This window comes from Vipera ursinii (genome assembly GCF_947247035.1).
Source record: "Vipera ursinii genome assembly, chromosome: 1".
NCBI lineage: Eukaryota > Metazoa > Chordata > Lepidosauria > Squamata > Viperidae > Vipera > Vipera ursinii.
In genome coordinates, this window is record NC_139512.1 from 279,592,655 (window position 1) to 279,607,852 (window position 15,198).

A 15,198-nucleotide genomic window follows, 5' to 3' on the forward strand; every position below is an offset into this window, starting at 1 on the left:
TTTAAAATACTGATTTCACTGAAAGAGGAAAACACTCACAGCTGTTACTTGAACTATGGCCTACACAGTTTTTCCTTCCATAACCATGAAATGAATTCTCTTCTTTACAGATTATTCCTTCCCAAACAGTAAAAAATGAAAAGGTAGGATGGGACCAACAAATTAAAGAAACAAATGCATAGACTGTGAAGACTTAAAATAGCACTCCAAAATAGGAATATAATTGTTATAAAGAAACTGTCTTATGCGTTTCAACAATAATTTCCTCAGGGACTAAATGTTTCCATGTAACTTGCTTAGTACATAAAGAAATAACATTACTGAGTAAACTGCTTTTTAACTGATATATTAAAAAAAGATAAATTGAGTTGTAGGTCCTGAAGAACATCGCCAATATTATTGAGCAATTAATTTTCATCTGCTAATGAGCTATTACTATGCTTGGAAACCAGGGTAAAAGTTTGTCTTCATTCCCTACTTATTTTATTAAAAAAATTCAAATCTACTGATACTATCTCTTAGCAGTTAATCACTTCTAGTCTTCATCTTCATTACATGATCATAGAACAATTTACATATGTACATACATACTTACACACATTTTAACCCACTGTAACAAGGAACTAAGTTATGCAAATGAAGAGTCAGCCTTCTGATAATATTTATTATTAAATTTATGTGCCAACCATCTCATTGTCAAGTGACTCTATAATACTGGGGTGTCAAACTGCCGGCCCATGGGCTGGATATATCATGCCGAAACCACACCCACCCCATTGCTGGCAATGGAAAAAAAGTCATGATACATCATGACACGTCACATGATGTTACAAGTTTGACACCCTGCTATAATATGTATAGGTTAATAATAAGATAATACGTGTTTATTGATTAGTCATTTGACTGTATCAAAAAGCTATAAAAATAATACAAAGAAAACAATAGGATCTGTTAAAACAAATCATCACCCTTGTAGTCAACCCCAAACTATTCTAGGTAGCCTATCCTTCTCAACATGATTTTGGATTTGAAAACTGCAGTCTTGCTAATAATAGATAAATATGCTTCCTGAAAGAAGCATGACAGTTTATTTTGAGTGTCTCAGTATTTCTTAGTTTTTAAGTAAGGATCTGAGAAAATGTCCCGTTCCACTCAATGTAGTTTGCAATCAAATAAGATACAATACATGTAATATCTTCAGAGCTGATATACACAGCCTTTCAGTGAATGAAGCTCCATGGAACCTCCCCTATCTTACTATGGAATCAAGGTGTTCAAAACATGCTCTAAAAATATCTGAGTCTGCAAAGATGACATGAGGAAAGCAAAGGCTCAGAGTGAACTGAGGCTTGTGACAAAAGTAAAAAAGAACAAAAAAACCTTCTTTTAAAACATGTAAAAACAAGGGGGGAAAAATCAAGGAAACAATTGGTCCATTAATGGGAGAAAATGGCAAGAAGGTGTCAAGCAACAGGGAGAAAGCAGAACTGCTTAACTCATTTTTTGCATCTGTCTTTACACAAAAGGAAAAAAACAGTCCAACTTATCAAAAAGAGTACCATAAAAAGCAGTTTAGGAATACAAGTTAAAATAGGCAAGAAAATGGAAAGAGAGCTAAACGAGCACCCTAGATCAATTCAAATCACCAGGACCAGATGGATTACACCCCAAAGTTCTCAAGGAACTGGCAGACGTGATCTCAGAACCACTGAACTATATTTTTCATAGTTCCTGGAGCACTGGGGAACTACCAGAGGACTGGAAGAGAGCTGATGTAGTTCCCATCTTCAAAAAAGGGAAAAAAATAGATCCAGGAAACTACAGACCTATCAGCCTGACCTCAATACCTGGGAAGATTCTGGAAAAGATAATCAAACAACAAATCAGCGAACACCTTGATGCAAACAAAGTTATCACTAAAAGTCAACATGGGTTTGTCAAAAACAGATCATGCCAGACAAATCTTATTACATTCTTTGACCAAGTGACAAAATTAGTGGACCAGAGGAATGCTGTAGATATAATTTACTTGGGCTTCAGTAAGGCATTTGATAAAGTAGATCACAACCTACTACTTGATAAGATAGAAAAATGTGGGTTAGATAGCATCACCACCAGATGGATTCGTAGCTGGCTGACAGGCCGTACTCAGCGTGTGGTCCTCAATGGAACTGCATCTACATGGAGGGAAGCATGTACTGGGGTGCCCCAGGGCTCTGTTCTGGGCCCAGTGCTCTTCAATATCTTCATTAACGATTTGGATGAGGGGATAGATGGGGAACTCATCAAATTTGCAGATGACACCAAGCTGGCAGGAATAGCCAATACTCCAGAAGATAGGCTTAAGATACAGAAGGATCTGGACAGACTCAAACACTGGGCGCTATCTAACAAAATGAAATTCAATGGTGAAAAAAGTAAGGTTCTACATTTAGGCAGGAAAAATCAAATGCACAGGTATAGTATAGGTGGTACCTTGCTCAATAGTAGTAACTGTGAGAGGGATCTCGGAGTCCTAGTAGACAATCACTTCAATATGAGCCAGCAGTGTGCTGCAGCTGCCAAAAAAGCCAACACAGTGCTAGGCTGCATTAACAGAGGGATAGAATCAAGATCAAGTGAAGTACTAATACCACTTTACAATGCTTTGGTAAGGCCACACCTGGAATACTGCATCCAGTTTTGGTCACCATGATGTAAAAAAGATGTCGAGACTCTAGAAAGGGTACAGAGAAGAGCAACAAAGATGATTAGGGGACTGGAGGCTAAAACATATAGGGAACGGTTGCTGGAATTGGGTATGTGTAGTTTAACGAAGAGAAGAGTGAGGGGTGACATGACAGCAGTGTTCCAATATCTCAGGGGCTACCACAAAGAAGAGGGAGTCAAGCTATTCTCCAAAGCACCTGAAAGCAGGACAAGAAGCAACGGATGGAAACTAGTCAAGGAGAGAAGCAACCTAGAACTAAGGAGAAACTTCCTGACAGTTAGAACAATTAACCAGTGGAACAACCTGCCTCCAGAGGTGATGAATGCTCCAACACTGGAGGTTTTTAAGAAGAGACTGGACAGCCATTTGCCTGAAATGGTATAAGGTTTCCTGCCTGAGCAGGGGGTTGGACTAGATGACCTCCAAGGTCCCTTCTAACAACTTCTTCTTCTTCTTCTTCTTCTTCTTCTTCTTATTCTTCTTCTTCTTCTTCTTCTTCTTATTATTATTATTATTATTATTATTATTATTATTATTATTATTATTATTATTAATGTCCCTATTTATTGAATTGAATGCTACACTAAGGTCTATGAAGGTTGCAAAGGGTTCACTCATTTTAGCTGTGTATTTTTTCTATAAGGTGATGTAAAATGAAACAGTTATTATTGGTAGAATGGCCAGGCCTAAACCCAGATTGATCTTTTAGCCAATAAGACCTTTTCAATTACCCAATCAGGATCTTATATAAAGGATATTTGACATACAGGATTGCTACGGTGTCAATTAGGTTTCTCAGTCTGAACTTTGAAAGATCACCTTTGTCACCTTTTTTTGTAAATGGAAACCACAGTAGAGAGTCTCTAGCTACCCGAAATTTAGCAGGATTTTTAGATAGGAGTAAACAAAACTGCAAAAAAGGAATACATCAATCAACTTAATATTTAAACAGCTCAGGGATAGCAGATCTTTCCCAGAAGCCTTATTAGACTTCAGAGTTTTAATGACTCCTCTAATTTATTGTTAGCTCTCTGAGGATGTCCAGAACAGAAGCACTACTAGGAGTATCAGCACTGTCTTTATTGTAAGGTTACAATAAACATAATCTCGCAAGTCTGAAAGTACTTCTCCCCTCCTGTTTCTGGTTTTTGGACAACTAAGGAAGATGTCTTCTGAAATGCTTTCTATGTTTCTTCTACACCTGTGGACAGAGCTGCCTCTCATCAGATTATTGCCTAGGTCGCATGTCTTCATCCTTTCTCTCAAGGTCATTCTCACATACCATTACATACCATCACATCCATTCAGTCACTGGAGGCCAGGTGAGGAGGAGCTTCTTGTAGGTCATTATGTGGGTCATCTAGTCCACTGTGGTTATGGATACAAATAGTTAGCTGTAGTATTCCTCTCACATGAATGTAGGGATAGGGATGTTGACAGAGAATCTACATTCCTGCAGTATTCCTGTAGCTGAATGCCAAAAAGAAAATGGGTTTAGGATTTTGCCACTAGCTTTAAATCAAATTACAGAGAAGACAAATGACAAGACTTCTTAAGTGTGATAATTTTGTTTCTCTTCTAAGCTCTAGCATGATGACATGGTTGTTATCTGATAGATGGTTCTGGCTAGGCAAATAGCTAGCCTTAATCTCTTTCTCAAGGAATAACATAGTGAGTCAAACCAATAAAAGCCATTTGTAATTTGGGAGGCCACATTTCATTAAAAACATTCTTTATCCTACTTTCTTGTCTAGGCTTTCATAACCTATAAAACAGAGTTAATGTCTGTTATAAGTAATGTAAGTGTGTCTGCATTATCAGAATTCATATATGTTGTCCAGGGCCATAGTATCCATTTTGTGCCACGTTTCCTTCTATATTTGTGAAACTTAAAACGAAGTGAGAGCCATTTATCAACTGAATTTTGGGCTACATTCTAGGAAATTTGAAGCACAGATTATCAATAGATTATAGGTAGGGGTGATCAATAGCATTAGAAAGAAGCCCTTACCTCAGTAGGCTTTCTAGTAGCCATTTGGTCTTCCACAAGGAATAATTGTCAGCTATTATAAAGAAGGAAAATAAATATTCTGCATTCAGAAGTCATAGCTATGCTAGCTATGTTAATTCTTATCCCTGGCCCTGTTCCCAAAATATGTTTAATCCAGTCATCCAGTAATAGGTCATTTTTTTACCAGTAATTCTAGCAGCAAATAATCCTATTTAGTCCAAACAAAACCCACTATTTTCAGAATGCAGAATTCCCAACCATTCTCTCCAGAAGCATCTGGTATTCATGAACCTTTGACCCAAGACAGAAATGGCAAACCTTGATACCAAGTCTAGAACTATTCCATTAATTGTCCTGGAAGGTTATAGAAGCCAATCTGTGCATTGGTAAGAATATTTGTGTAACCAAGATTTTGAAATGAATTATTTAAGAAAGTGGGTTGTTTTTAATTTAATTTAATTTAATTTAATAATATTTCTATACCGCCCTTCTCCCTGAGGACTCAGGGCAGTTTACAGGGCAAGAATAAAATACAAAGTTACAAATATTAAAAGAAAATTAAATAATTGCCCGATTTTAAAACAATTGATATATTACAATTATAAAACCCCAAAAATAGTATTAAGAATACAGGAATAAAAAACCCTACCAATCTCCCATCAGGCTAGGCCGGCTTGTACAAACAAAAACGTCTTGAGATCGCGACGAAAGGAGCATATTTCTGGCATATCTCTCTAGATTTATTTCTTAGAAACTAGGTTTGCAAAATGGGACACAATTTAGTGTTTCCTTGAGAGAACTAACTGGCAGGAGAAACGTAACTCCCTGCAAGATGGGGTTTATTTGAGGTAAACTGTAATACCCATTACATTAGTTCATTAGGTTAAGTACTCAGATAAATCACACTTACCCCACCTCAGTTAAGTATGTTCTGGGAAATAGGTTCCCTGTTTCCACCTAGAGGAATTATTTTTATGGATCTCACCATATGTAGGATATATATAAGAGATTATTACAGTAGCTAAGAGCCAAGCATTTCTTCATGTACAATATAATTATATCCATGCTTTCAAGTATTTACCACCTATTTTATCTGAGTTTTTCAAAGTTGCTATAGGTCATGTCATTTTTTTTTGTGGTGAGAACAGCTTTGCCAGTAAAATTATAATCCCAATTATTAATAACTTATTTGATTTCCACTGTATCCTACCTTAAGTTTTTCTCAACTTGCTTCCCTCTGGATATGTTAGATCTTCAAGGATGCAAATTCCTGATCTGATCAAAACAGATGATCTACTAGAAATTCTGGGTTATGACATCTGGAGAAATTCTGGGTTATGACATCTTAACTGTTATTGTTTATTTCGATGCAGTATGCAAAGGCAGGCAATTCTAGAGAAAAAAAAACACCAGGCAAAGAATCTTGAGAGTCAATTTTTTAGAAGATTTAGGGGGGGGGAAAGGTCTAAAAAGCAAAGCTAAACAAATTCCCCTACCCCCAAAAAAAGATTGATAATAATAAAAAAAAGACGTTTGGGCCATTTGATCATAAATAGTAGAGTTCACTAGCACAAGAAATCATGCAGACTGCGCAGGGAGACATAAAACCACTGAATTATGTATTAATATGTCACATAAAAAGGAAAAAGTACTAAAGAAATATTGTAGGAAAAATAAATAAAGCAGCATTAAAAGCAAACATGTCCCATTTGGTCAGTTATGCCAAACATAAAACAACAAAAATCACAGTTTGGAAGTTAACAATACTTTTAATTTTTATACTAACTTGCTTCCCTCTTGCAAGCCGTGCGAAGGTGTGGCCAGAATCTAAGCATCAAGGATTGATTTTCTGTCAGAGCTCATCTAAATCAATATGTCTGGGTGCGTGCATGTGCATTTATGTGTGTGTGTGTGTGTGTGTGTGTGTGTGTGTGCGTGTGTACGCGACTGTGTGCGTGTTTAAATACAACCTGGAAGCCTAGCTTGTTGACATTAAATTAGAACTGACACAACCACAAAGGGGATTTCTGAATGAAAGTAGCCTCAATTGAAAACTTCTTGTACTGATATGGAGCTTGTCTGGATTTTTCTCTCCCTCCCTGCCCCCTGCCCCGGTCTCTTAGGCTTGCTACATGCTTAGAAAAGGCTAGTGTGAAAGCTACATGCAGGCTGTTTGGGCAATGACAATGTAATACTGCGGGGGGGGGGGAAACTGATTTTGATTTTAGACTACAGGTAGTTCTCGACTTACGATCACAACTGAGCCCAAAACCTTTATTGTTAAGTGAGACATTTTATGACCTTTGTTGCTGTTAGGCATATGGTGTTAGCCTACAATGTTGGGTTGAAAATATATTAACCATAATGCTATGTCTTTAAGTTGTTAATTGACCAATGGGTGTGTAAGTGTTCTCATGGCCATAAGAGGAAGCTAGGAACATAGCTTCTCTCTCTCTCTGAATTCACTGATCTCTACTGTTACTGTTTTTGCTCTGCTGTTGGTTTACTACTGTTGTAAACCTGAACTGTGTATTGACCTCTGGACCGGTAAGAAGACTTTGTAGTTTGGATTACTCCTTGGACTGTTGCTATTGTTTATAACTTGGACTGTTTATTTTTGACTGTGCATTTTTGTTTTTACACCACCTCAAAGTAAAATACTTTTTGCTTTTACAACTCAGTGTACTCCTGTGTGTGACTCTTACTGCTCTCAGTACCCTTCCTTGTCTGTGCAACTCTTTGGTAGCACAAGGAGACCTCTGCACAACAAATTCCTTAACAGTTGCCACAGTTGTTGTTAAGTGAATCTGGCTTCCCCATTGACTTTGCTTGTCAAAAGGTTACAAAAGGGGATCACATGATCTTGGGATACAGCAATGGTCATAAGTATGAACCAGTTACCAAGAATCTGAATTTTGATCACACGATCATGGAGATATGCTACAAAAGTCGTAATTGTGAAAAATGGTCACTTTTTTCCAGTGCTGCTTTAACTTTGAACAGCCACTAAATGAACTGTTGTAAATTGAGGACTACCTGTATATATATACTACTGCTACCTAAAGCCATACATGGACATTAGTGTACATAAACACATGTATTTTTCTTGATTGAGGAAGAACCATAAATATCTAAGAGGAGAAACATTTTCCCACCATTACTTGGCTAATGGTACACCTTTCCCTTCCCTCCATTGTGGCAGTCATGTTGATAGTCATTAGTATTCTAGTCTGCAAGAAATTACTCAGTTGGATCACTATTTTGTTTGTTCATGAATAGGTTTTAGAGTTCACCCAAATTAAATGATGTCTGGCAGGTACAAAATACACATTTTTTAAAAAAACATTTTTTGAAAAATCTACAAAAAAATAAATAAATTCTGCCTTATAGATACCAGCAATACTTAGCCAAGGTTGAAGACTTAGGGAAATAAAATTGTCCTCGGTGATCTGAATGCTCTAAGTGAGGGAGTTTTACAAATCTCTAGAGGTAAAACTGTTCCAAAGTTTGAAACTCACCACACAGAAGATTTGTCTGTGTCTCTCTAACTACAGATAGAGAATGATCTCTTAAGAGGTTGTCCTGGGATGTTCTCAATGGATGGGCAGATTCAATATCTGATGTGACTTGGTAGTATACAGGTGAATAACGTAGTTATTGTAACCCTGGATATTTAATGGCTTTAGGTGTTGGGTTGCTGGTTTTAGGACTATGACACAGCCAAAATCTTAGCTCTCCAGGTACCTCTTACTCAAGAGCTGGCTTATTGGTAGAAAGCTCTTTCACACAATACTGGTAGATTAATTTCTTCATTGCAGACAAGTATGATATTTTATAAAAATAAAACATCTACCTTCTGCAATGCACATGAGCCTATAAATCAGGGGTGTCAAACTCAATTTCATTGAGGGCCGTATCAGCATTGCGGTTGCCCTCAGGGGGCCGGGTGGGTATGGCCAGGGTGGGCGTGGCCTACTGGGTGGGCATGGCTAGAGTGCATATGGCCTACTGGGTGGGCATGGCCAGCAGCGTGCCTATGGGGGCCTGGGCAGGAGTGGGACAGATCGGAGGGTCTCTGGCAGGAGGGTCTCTGGGCCAGGGCCAAGGCAGTGGGGCCATTCCCTCACTGTTTCCAGGATGGCTTCGTGGGCCATATGAAACCACTTTGCGGGCTGGATCCAGCCCCCAGGCCTTGTGTTTGACATGTCTGCTATAAATGGTCTGTGTACTCTAGTGTTTAATTCCAAGTCCCTTATTCTGCCTTTCTGAGTCAGTGGATATATAAGGATTCTTTGGCTGGCCTTAATGGGGAGCTAAACTATGTTCCTCTAGTCTAGAATTCTCACCAGCTTCATTCAACAAAGCAAACAAAAAACTTGAATTAATATGGGATTAATCTAAAATTAGGGAATGCTGGAAGGAGTATTTTAGACATTACTTATATTTGATATTATAGAATTGGCATTTTTTAATACTTGTGCTATCTGTTTCTTTGAAATAGACTTCAGTGCAGGCAATCTTATCCTATTGTTTCTGTGCTGTTCTAGATGCTCAGTTTTTCTTTGTTTCAATTCCTCTTGTGTTTTAATTAGAGGCCTTTAGAGGATGTCTGGTTTGGAAATGAAAAGAATCCAATAGCTTCCTCTACTGCCTACTCCCCATGAGTTGCCTCTACAGTGTGAGCCATTTCTGGCAAATTTCAATTTCTTTGGCCTGAGTAGTCCTTTGCAGTTCTTCCAACTATATCTCTGTGAATATTTTATTCCATATTGATGTTGATCAATAGCCTTGGTTCTATTATTTCTGATTATTGATTCGTTGAACAGTCAGTCAGATGTTCAGACTGGATTTGGCATTTTTATCCACCTATCAAGTCCTTCCCAAAAACCTGAAGTAGGCAGACGTTGATGTTTTATGATGTTAAAGGTATTGTTGCAGGATGTAAGCTGTTCCAAATGAATCTGCCTTTTGCAACTGACTGATGGTGATGTTGTCAATGCTGATGGTGTTCAAATGGTGCTCCAGCTAAGAGTGCCGATTACTATAGGAACTACCTTTGGTTTCTTTTGCCAGAGTCATTTTATTTCCTATTTGTAGGTCTTTTATTTTTAATTATTATTAAATTATTATTATGGATTGAATGTAAAAGTGGGTGGACATGATAGCAGTGTTGCAATATCTAAGGGACCACCACCAAGAAGAGAGAGCCAGTGTATTCTCCAAAACACCTGAAGACAGGTCAAGAAGCAACGGATGGAAACTAATCAAGGAGAGAACAAACTTAGAACTAAGGAGAAATTTTCTGGCAGTTAGAACAATTAATCAGTGGAACAACCTGCCTCCAGATGTTGTGGATGCTCCAACACTGGAAGCTTTTAAGAAGAGACTGGACAGCCATTTGTCTGAAATGGTGTAGGCGGGTTTCCTGCTTGAGCAGAAGATTAGACTAGAAGACCTCTAAGGTCCCTTCCAACTCTGTTATTCTGTATTCTATTCTGTATATATTAGGAGAATGATTGGGGATTGAATTATAAAAGAAATATATCAAGGAAAAGTGAGTAGGTTGAGAAGAAGGGGAAATCTGCAAAAGACATGGTATGATGGAACCAATATCACTTCAAAAAGAGAGCTGAGAAATTAAAAAAAAACAAAAGTTACAGTATGAAGCAGTATCTGAACTTGGTAAAAGGTTGATTTGGAAAGATAGAAAAATACAGAGAAATATAGACAATAGCATTATTGCAACTAAATTATTAGATTTCCTCTTTTCCTCCCCTTTTTATCCTGCTTCGATTTCTTTAAGATACATCTTCTTTTTCTTCGGCTGTTCTTTTTATGTCTCATTTCCCAAAGGGAATAGTATGATGGATTTGAGTATGTATGCATCCCTACCGATTCCCTTTCAGTCTTTCTTTAGTTTTGACTAATAATGGAAGATGAAATACCAAATTTAGGAAGGCTAGTTTAGCACATAGTTACCCAATGACCGAACAAAAGGGGTTGCTCATCTCTAATTCAACCTGAGTTCAGAAAAATCCCTTGCTTTCTATGTTGGCATCATAAAAAAAAGCAAACAAGAAAAAAAGTTTAGTATTAACAACATTCTTTCTTCAGCTATTGCTAATTCAAAGACTGTGTAAGCAGACATCATTCATACAAGACAATTGTTCATATTTTTGGAAACACAGATTGGCTGAATTCATCTTCAAGGATTTACAGGGGTCTTTAGAGGGGAAGGGGAAGGGAAGTGAAAAATTGTAGAAGAAAGTGGTTGTTGCTTGTCATTTAGAGCAGCATCTGAAATGCATGTAGGCTTGGCGGCCACAGATTTCTTTTAGAGACTTGTGCTGTTATTTGTGAGTTTCTGTCTGAATCTTGCAGGAGTTCAACAATATTTATTATTACCCTCTGTACATCCTTTCGGAAAGGGCACTTATTTTTAACTTCGCAAGATTGACTGACTGCTTTCTAAAACAGGAAATAGATATCTGGGTTGTTGAGTGCTACTGGGCAGATGTCAAAGTCTATTGTTATTCCATTTTGTCTGTCTCTGAGATGAGATTAGGGGCCATTTATGGATATCCTTCAGAGGAAGTTACAGGCTTAATGCTCCGTTTCAAGAAAAAAAAGGAAAAAGAACAGAGCCAAGTACTGATGAAGTAATTTAGCTGACTTCGGGTTTTTGTTCATTGAAACAGAACTGGCAAGGTTCTTTGCCATATGGTGTCTTCCTCCAGTTCTTTCACTGGCTGCAATCAGCTTCCTGAAAGATCTTCTGCTGCTCTGCATTTTGTTTCATTTGATGAAATCTACCCAGAACTTTTGGAATTCAACTCTACATGTGACTAGCCTGGACCAAGTTCATTTAAGGAAGAAAGCAACTAAAATATCTGACTTGTTGTGTGTTTGGCATCTTACACTTACAGATGGAGGACATTCTGTATATAGTATCTGGCTGATTAATCTCTTAATGGTAGAGTAGAGTAGAGTAGAGTAGAGTAGAGTAGAATAGAATAGAATAGAATAGAATAGAATAGAATAGAATAGAATAGAATAGAATAGAATAGAATAGAATAGAATAGAATAGAATAGAATAGAATAGAATAGAATAGAATAGAATAGAATAGAATTCTTTATTAGCCAAATGTGAATGGATGCACAAGGGATTTATCTCTGGTGCATAAGCTCAGTGGATATATAGTGGACTGAGATGCATATGCATCTAGCATCTCTTGGCATTTGATGTTTTTGTTCAGTGAAAATAACAATATCAGTGCAAGCCACATATTTTCAGGATTTCGGATTTGAGCAAAAGGAAGGGCAGAATTTAGGGAGACCTTAATATGCACTGGAGCTGGAAGTGGTTCTTCATTTCTGTTGGATATGAGAAACCTGTGGCAGGAGAAGTTCCTTTGCAATAGGCCATGGAAGATGTCATATGAGAAGTAAATACAGATCAAAAGCATCATCATAAAAATAAAGATACATACTAACAGTCACTGTCACCATCATAAATATGAATCAGTTGCCAAGCATCTGAATGTAAATCACAAGACCCTGGAGATGCTGCACCATTCCAGTTGATCAGCACTTCTTCTGGGCTCAGCAGAAGTGCCAAGATCAGTGCCGAGCTACAGCTGGAGCCTGGCGCTGATCCTGGCGCTTCCACTGAGCCCTTACAGCCCTGCAGCTCCAGCCGTCTCTTGCTCAGGCGTGTGCGGTGTTACCATTCCCCTCGCCCACTACCACTTTTCTAGGATGGTTGCGTACCACCTGCCAGGTGCCAATGTACCACAGGTGGTACCCATACCACTGGTTGAAAAGCCCTGGCCTTCACTATACTCACTTTTTTTGGCAGGGTGATGTCTCTGCTTTTTAGTGTGCTGTCTAGATTTGCTATGGCTTTCCTCCCCAGGAACAAGTGTCTTTTAATTTCTTGGCTGCAGTCACCTTCTGAGGTGATCTTGGAGCCCAGGAAAATAAAATCTTGTCATTACCTCAATTTCCCCCCCCCCATCTATTTGCCAGGAACTGAGAGGGCCAGATGTCATGATCTTGGTTTTCTTAATGTTAAGTTTCAAGCCAACTTTTGCACTCTCCTTCTTCACCCGCAACAAGAGGCTCTTTAGTTCCTCTTCACTTTCTTCCATTAGAGTGGCAGAAAGTTGGTATTTACTGATGATATTACTGCTTTTGCTTAGGATTCCTTTTACTCCAGTTCTCCTTGGAGTGCCTTTGGAATCAACACAAGCTCTACCACATTCCTGCTTCATCCTTTGGGACAAAGGATGAAAGCATCTAGCAATGTATATTTGTGCTTCCCTGAGTATCAGAAAAAGGTCCTTCACACATCTCTTCCTTAAAGTAGCAGTGTCTTTCTTTAGGATGGTACAGCTGCTGCACATGCCAGGAAAATATTTCTGCTTTAAATTATTTTAGACAAGGATTATATTTCCACTTCCATGTTCTTGAGTCAAACAGACTGCATATTTCTTGTTATAGAAGGTTGACAGGTTGGTGAACTGGTATAAAGAAAATAGCCTAGTTTTAAATACCAGTAAAACCAAAGAAATCATTGTCGATTTCAGAAAAGGTAGGCACAGCCACACTTCTCTGTGCATTAATGATGGTTACCAGCATCAAATTCCTGGGTGTGCAGCTAACGAGTAGGCTGGCTTGGTCACTCAACAGTGAGACACTGGTGAAGCGGGCACAGCAGCTCCTGCACTTTCTGTGTCACATGAGAAAAGCTCATCTTCCTTCCCCTGTCCTGACCACTTTCTACAGGGGGACGATTGAGAGCATCCTGTCATACAGCATCACAGTCTGGTTTGGAAGCATCACTGCTTCAGACAGGAAGGCAGTGCAGAGAGTGGTGAGGATGGCCGAAAAGATCATTGGCAGTTCCCTCCCTCCCATCCAGGACATCGCACAGAAGAATTGCTTGAGTAGGGTCTGCAAGATTATCTGGGACACTACACATCCTCTTCACAACCTGTTTTCCTTGTTCCCTTCTGGGAGGAGGCTTCGTGGTATCCGTAGCAGAACATCCAGATTCAACCATAGTTTCATTCCATACAGCATTAACCTTGTGAACTCTCAGGCTTCCTCCTTCCATTATATATTCAAGTTGGACAATATTGTATTGTTATGTATATGTAGGAGTATGGATCTATACATATGTTGTATGTAGTATGTTTTGGGTGTGTGTCATGTATGTGTCTCACTTTGAGAGCGGGCAACTAAATTTCATTTTTAATGTGCATTATTGTGCCCACAGTAAAAAAGGACAATAAAGATTATCTTGTCTTGTCTTGTCTTGTCTTGTCTTGTCTTGTCTTGTCTTGTCTTGTCTTGTCTTGTCTTGTCTTGTCTTGTCTTGTCATCGTACAACATATAGGAACTTTTTTGCCATTGCCGGCAATGGGGTGGGCATGGTTTCCCAATGACGTGTCCGGCAGTTTGATACCCCTGCATTAAGGTGACCTTCTTCTACTTACCTGGAGTCCTGATGAGTTCATAAACACATCCAAGTTGTTACCCTAACAATGCAGGAAAGTTTACTATTGCCTTCTTCCAAGTTTTTTTTAAAATTTCCCAGTCTTGCTGTGGCTCTGGTGTGTCTGATGGTCAGCCATTCAAGCTATATCAAGGTCCATTCTTTTTAATTTTTCAAGATCAGCCAAAGCCATCTTAATCAGTGGCCTTGCAAAAAGTATACAAGCAAATGTTTTACCTCCCTGCTTCTGAATGGAAGCTACCACATTCTTTTGCACATCTCCACTTTTGAAGCCTGCTCCAACAAATCTAATCCCTGAAAATGATCCTTGCCTATGTAGAGAAGTCTTTTGGGGCTAATGGAAATGAATGTCAGGGACAGACTATGAAAATACTGCAGCAACCCTAAAATGTAACAGTCTAGAATGTCAAAAAATTCTGTATTTGCAAATTGCAAAATATACTGACCTGGGCAATGGAGAAACAAAAGTCCAGTTAGTTATGCTGGAGCCACATTGATGAATGTTTTAAAAAACAAAACTATTTTTTAATTAAAAAGTTTTACAATACATTTTTTCTTTAACCAACCAAAAAAAACAAAAACCCTCCCAACCCCCTCCCCCCACCCTCTTCCCCCTCCCCAACCCTCCCCAACCCCTCCCTCCCTTTCCCCTCCCCCCCTCCCCGCTTCCCAGAGCAAAACACAGGGTATAAAAATACAAACAATCATGATCTAACTTACGCAAACAATCCTAAACTATTCAAACTATCAAACTTTAACTCATATAGGTAAATTCCAAACATACATATATATATCATATCAATGATTATTCAAATACAAAATAATACCTTCCAATCTGATATCCAATAAAAACAATCTCAAATAAACCAATTTATATCAATTGTCTAAAACTATTCCTCATTCCAACTAAGCTTTAAATTCACATTATCCTAATGTGTTATACAACTTAAAATACCA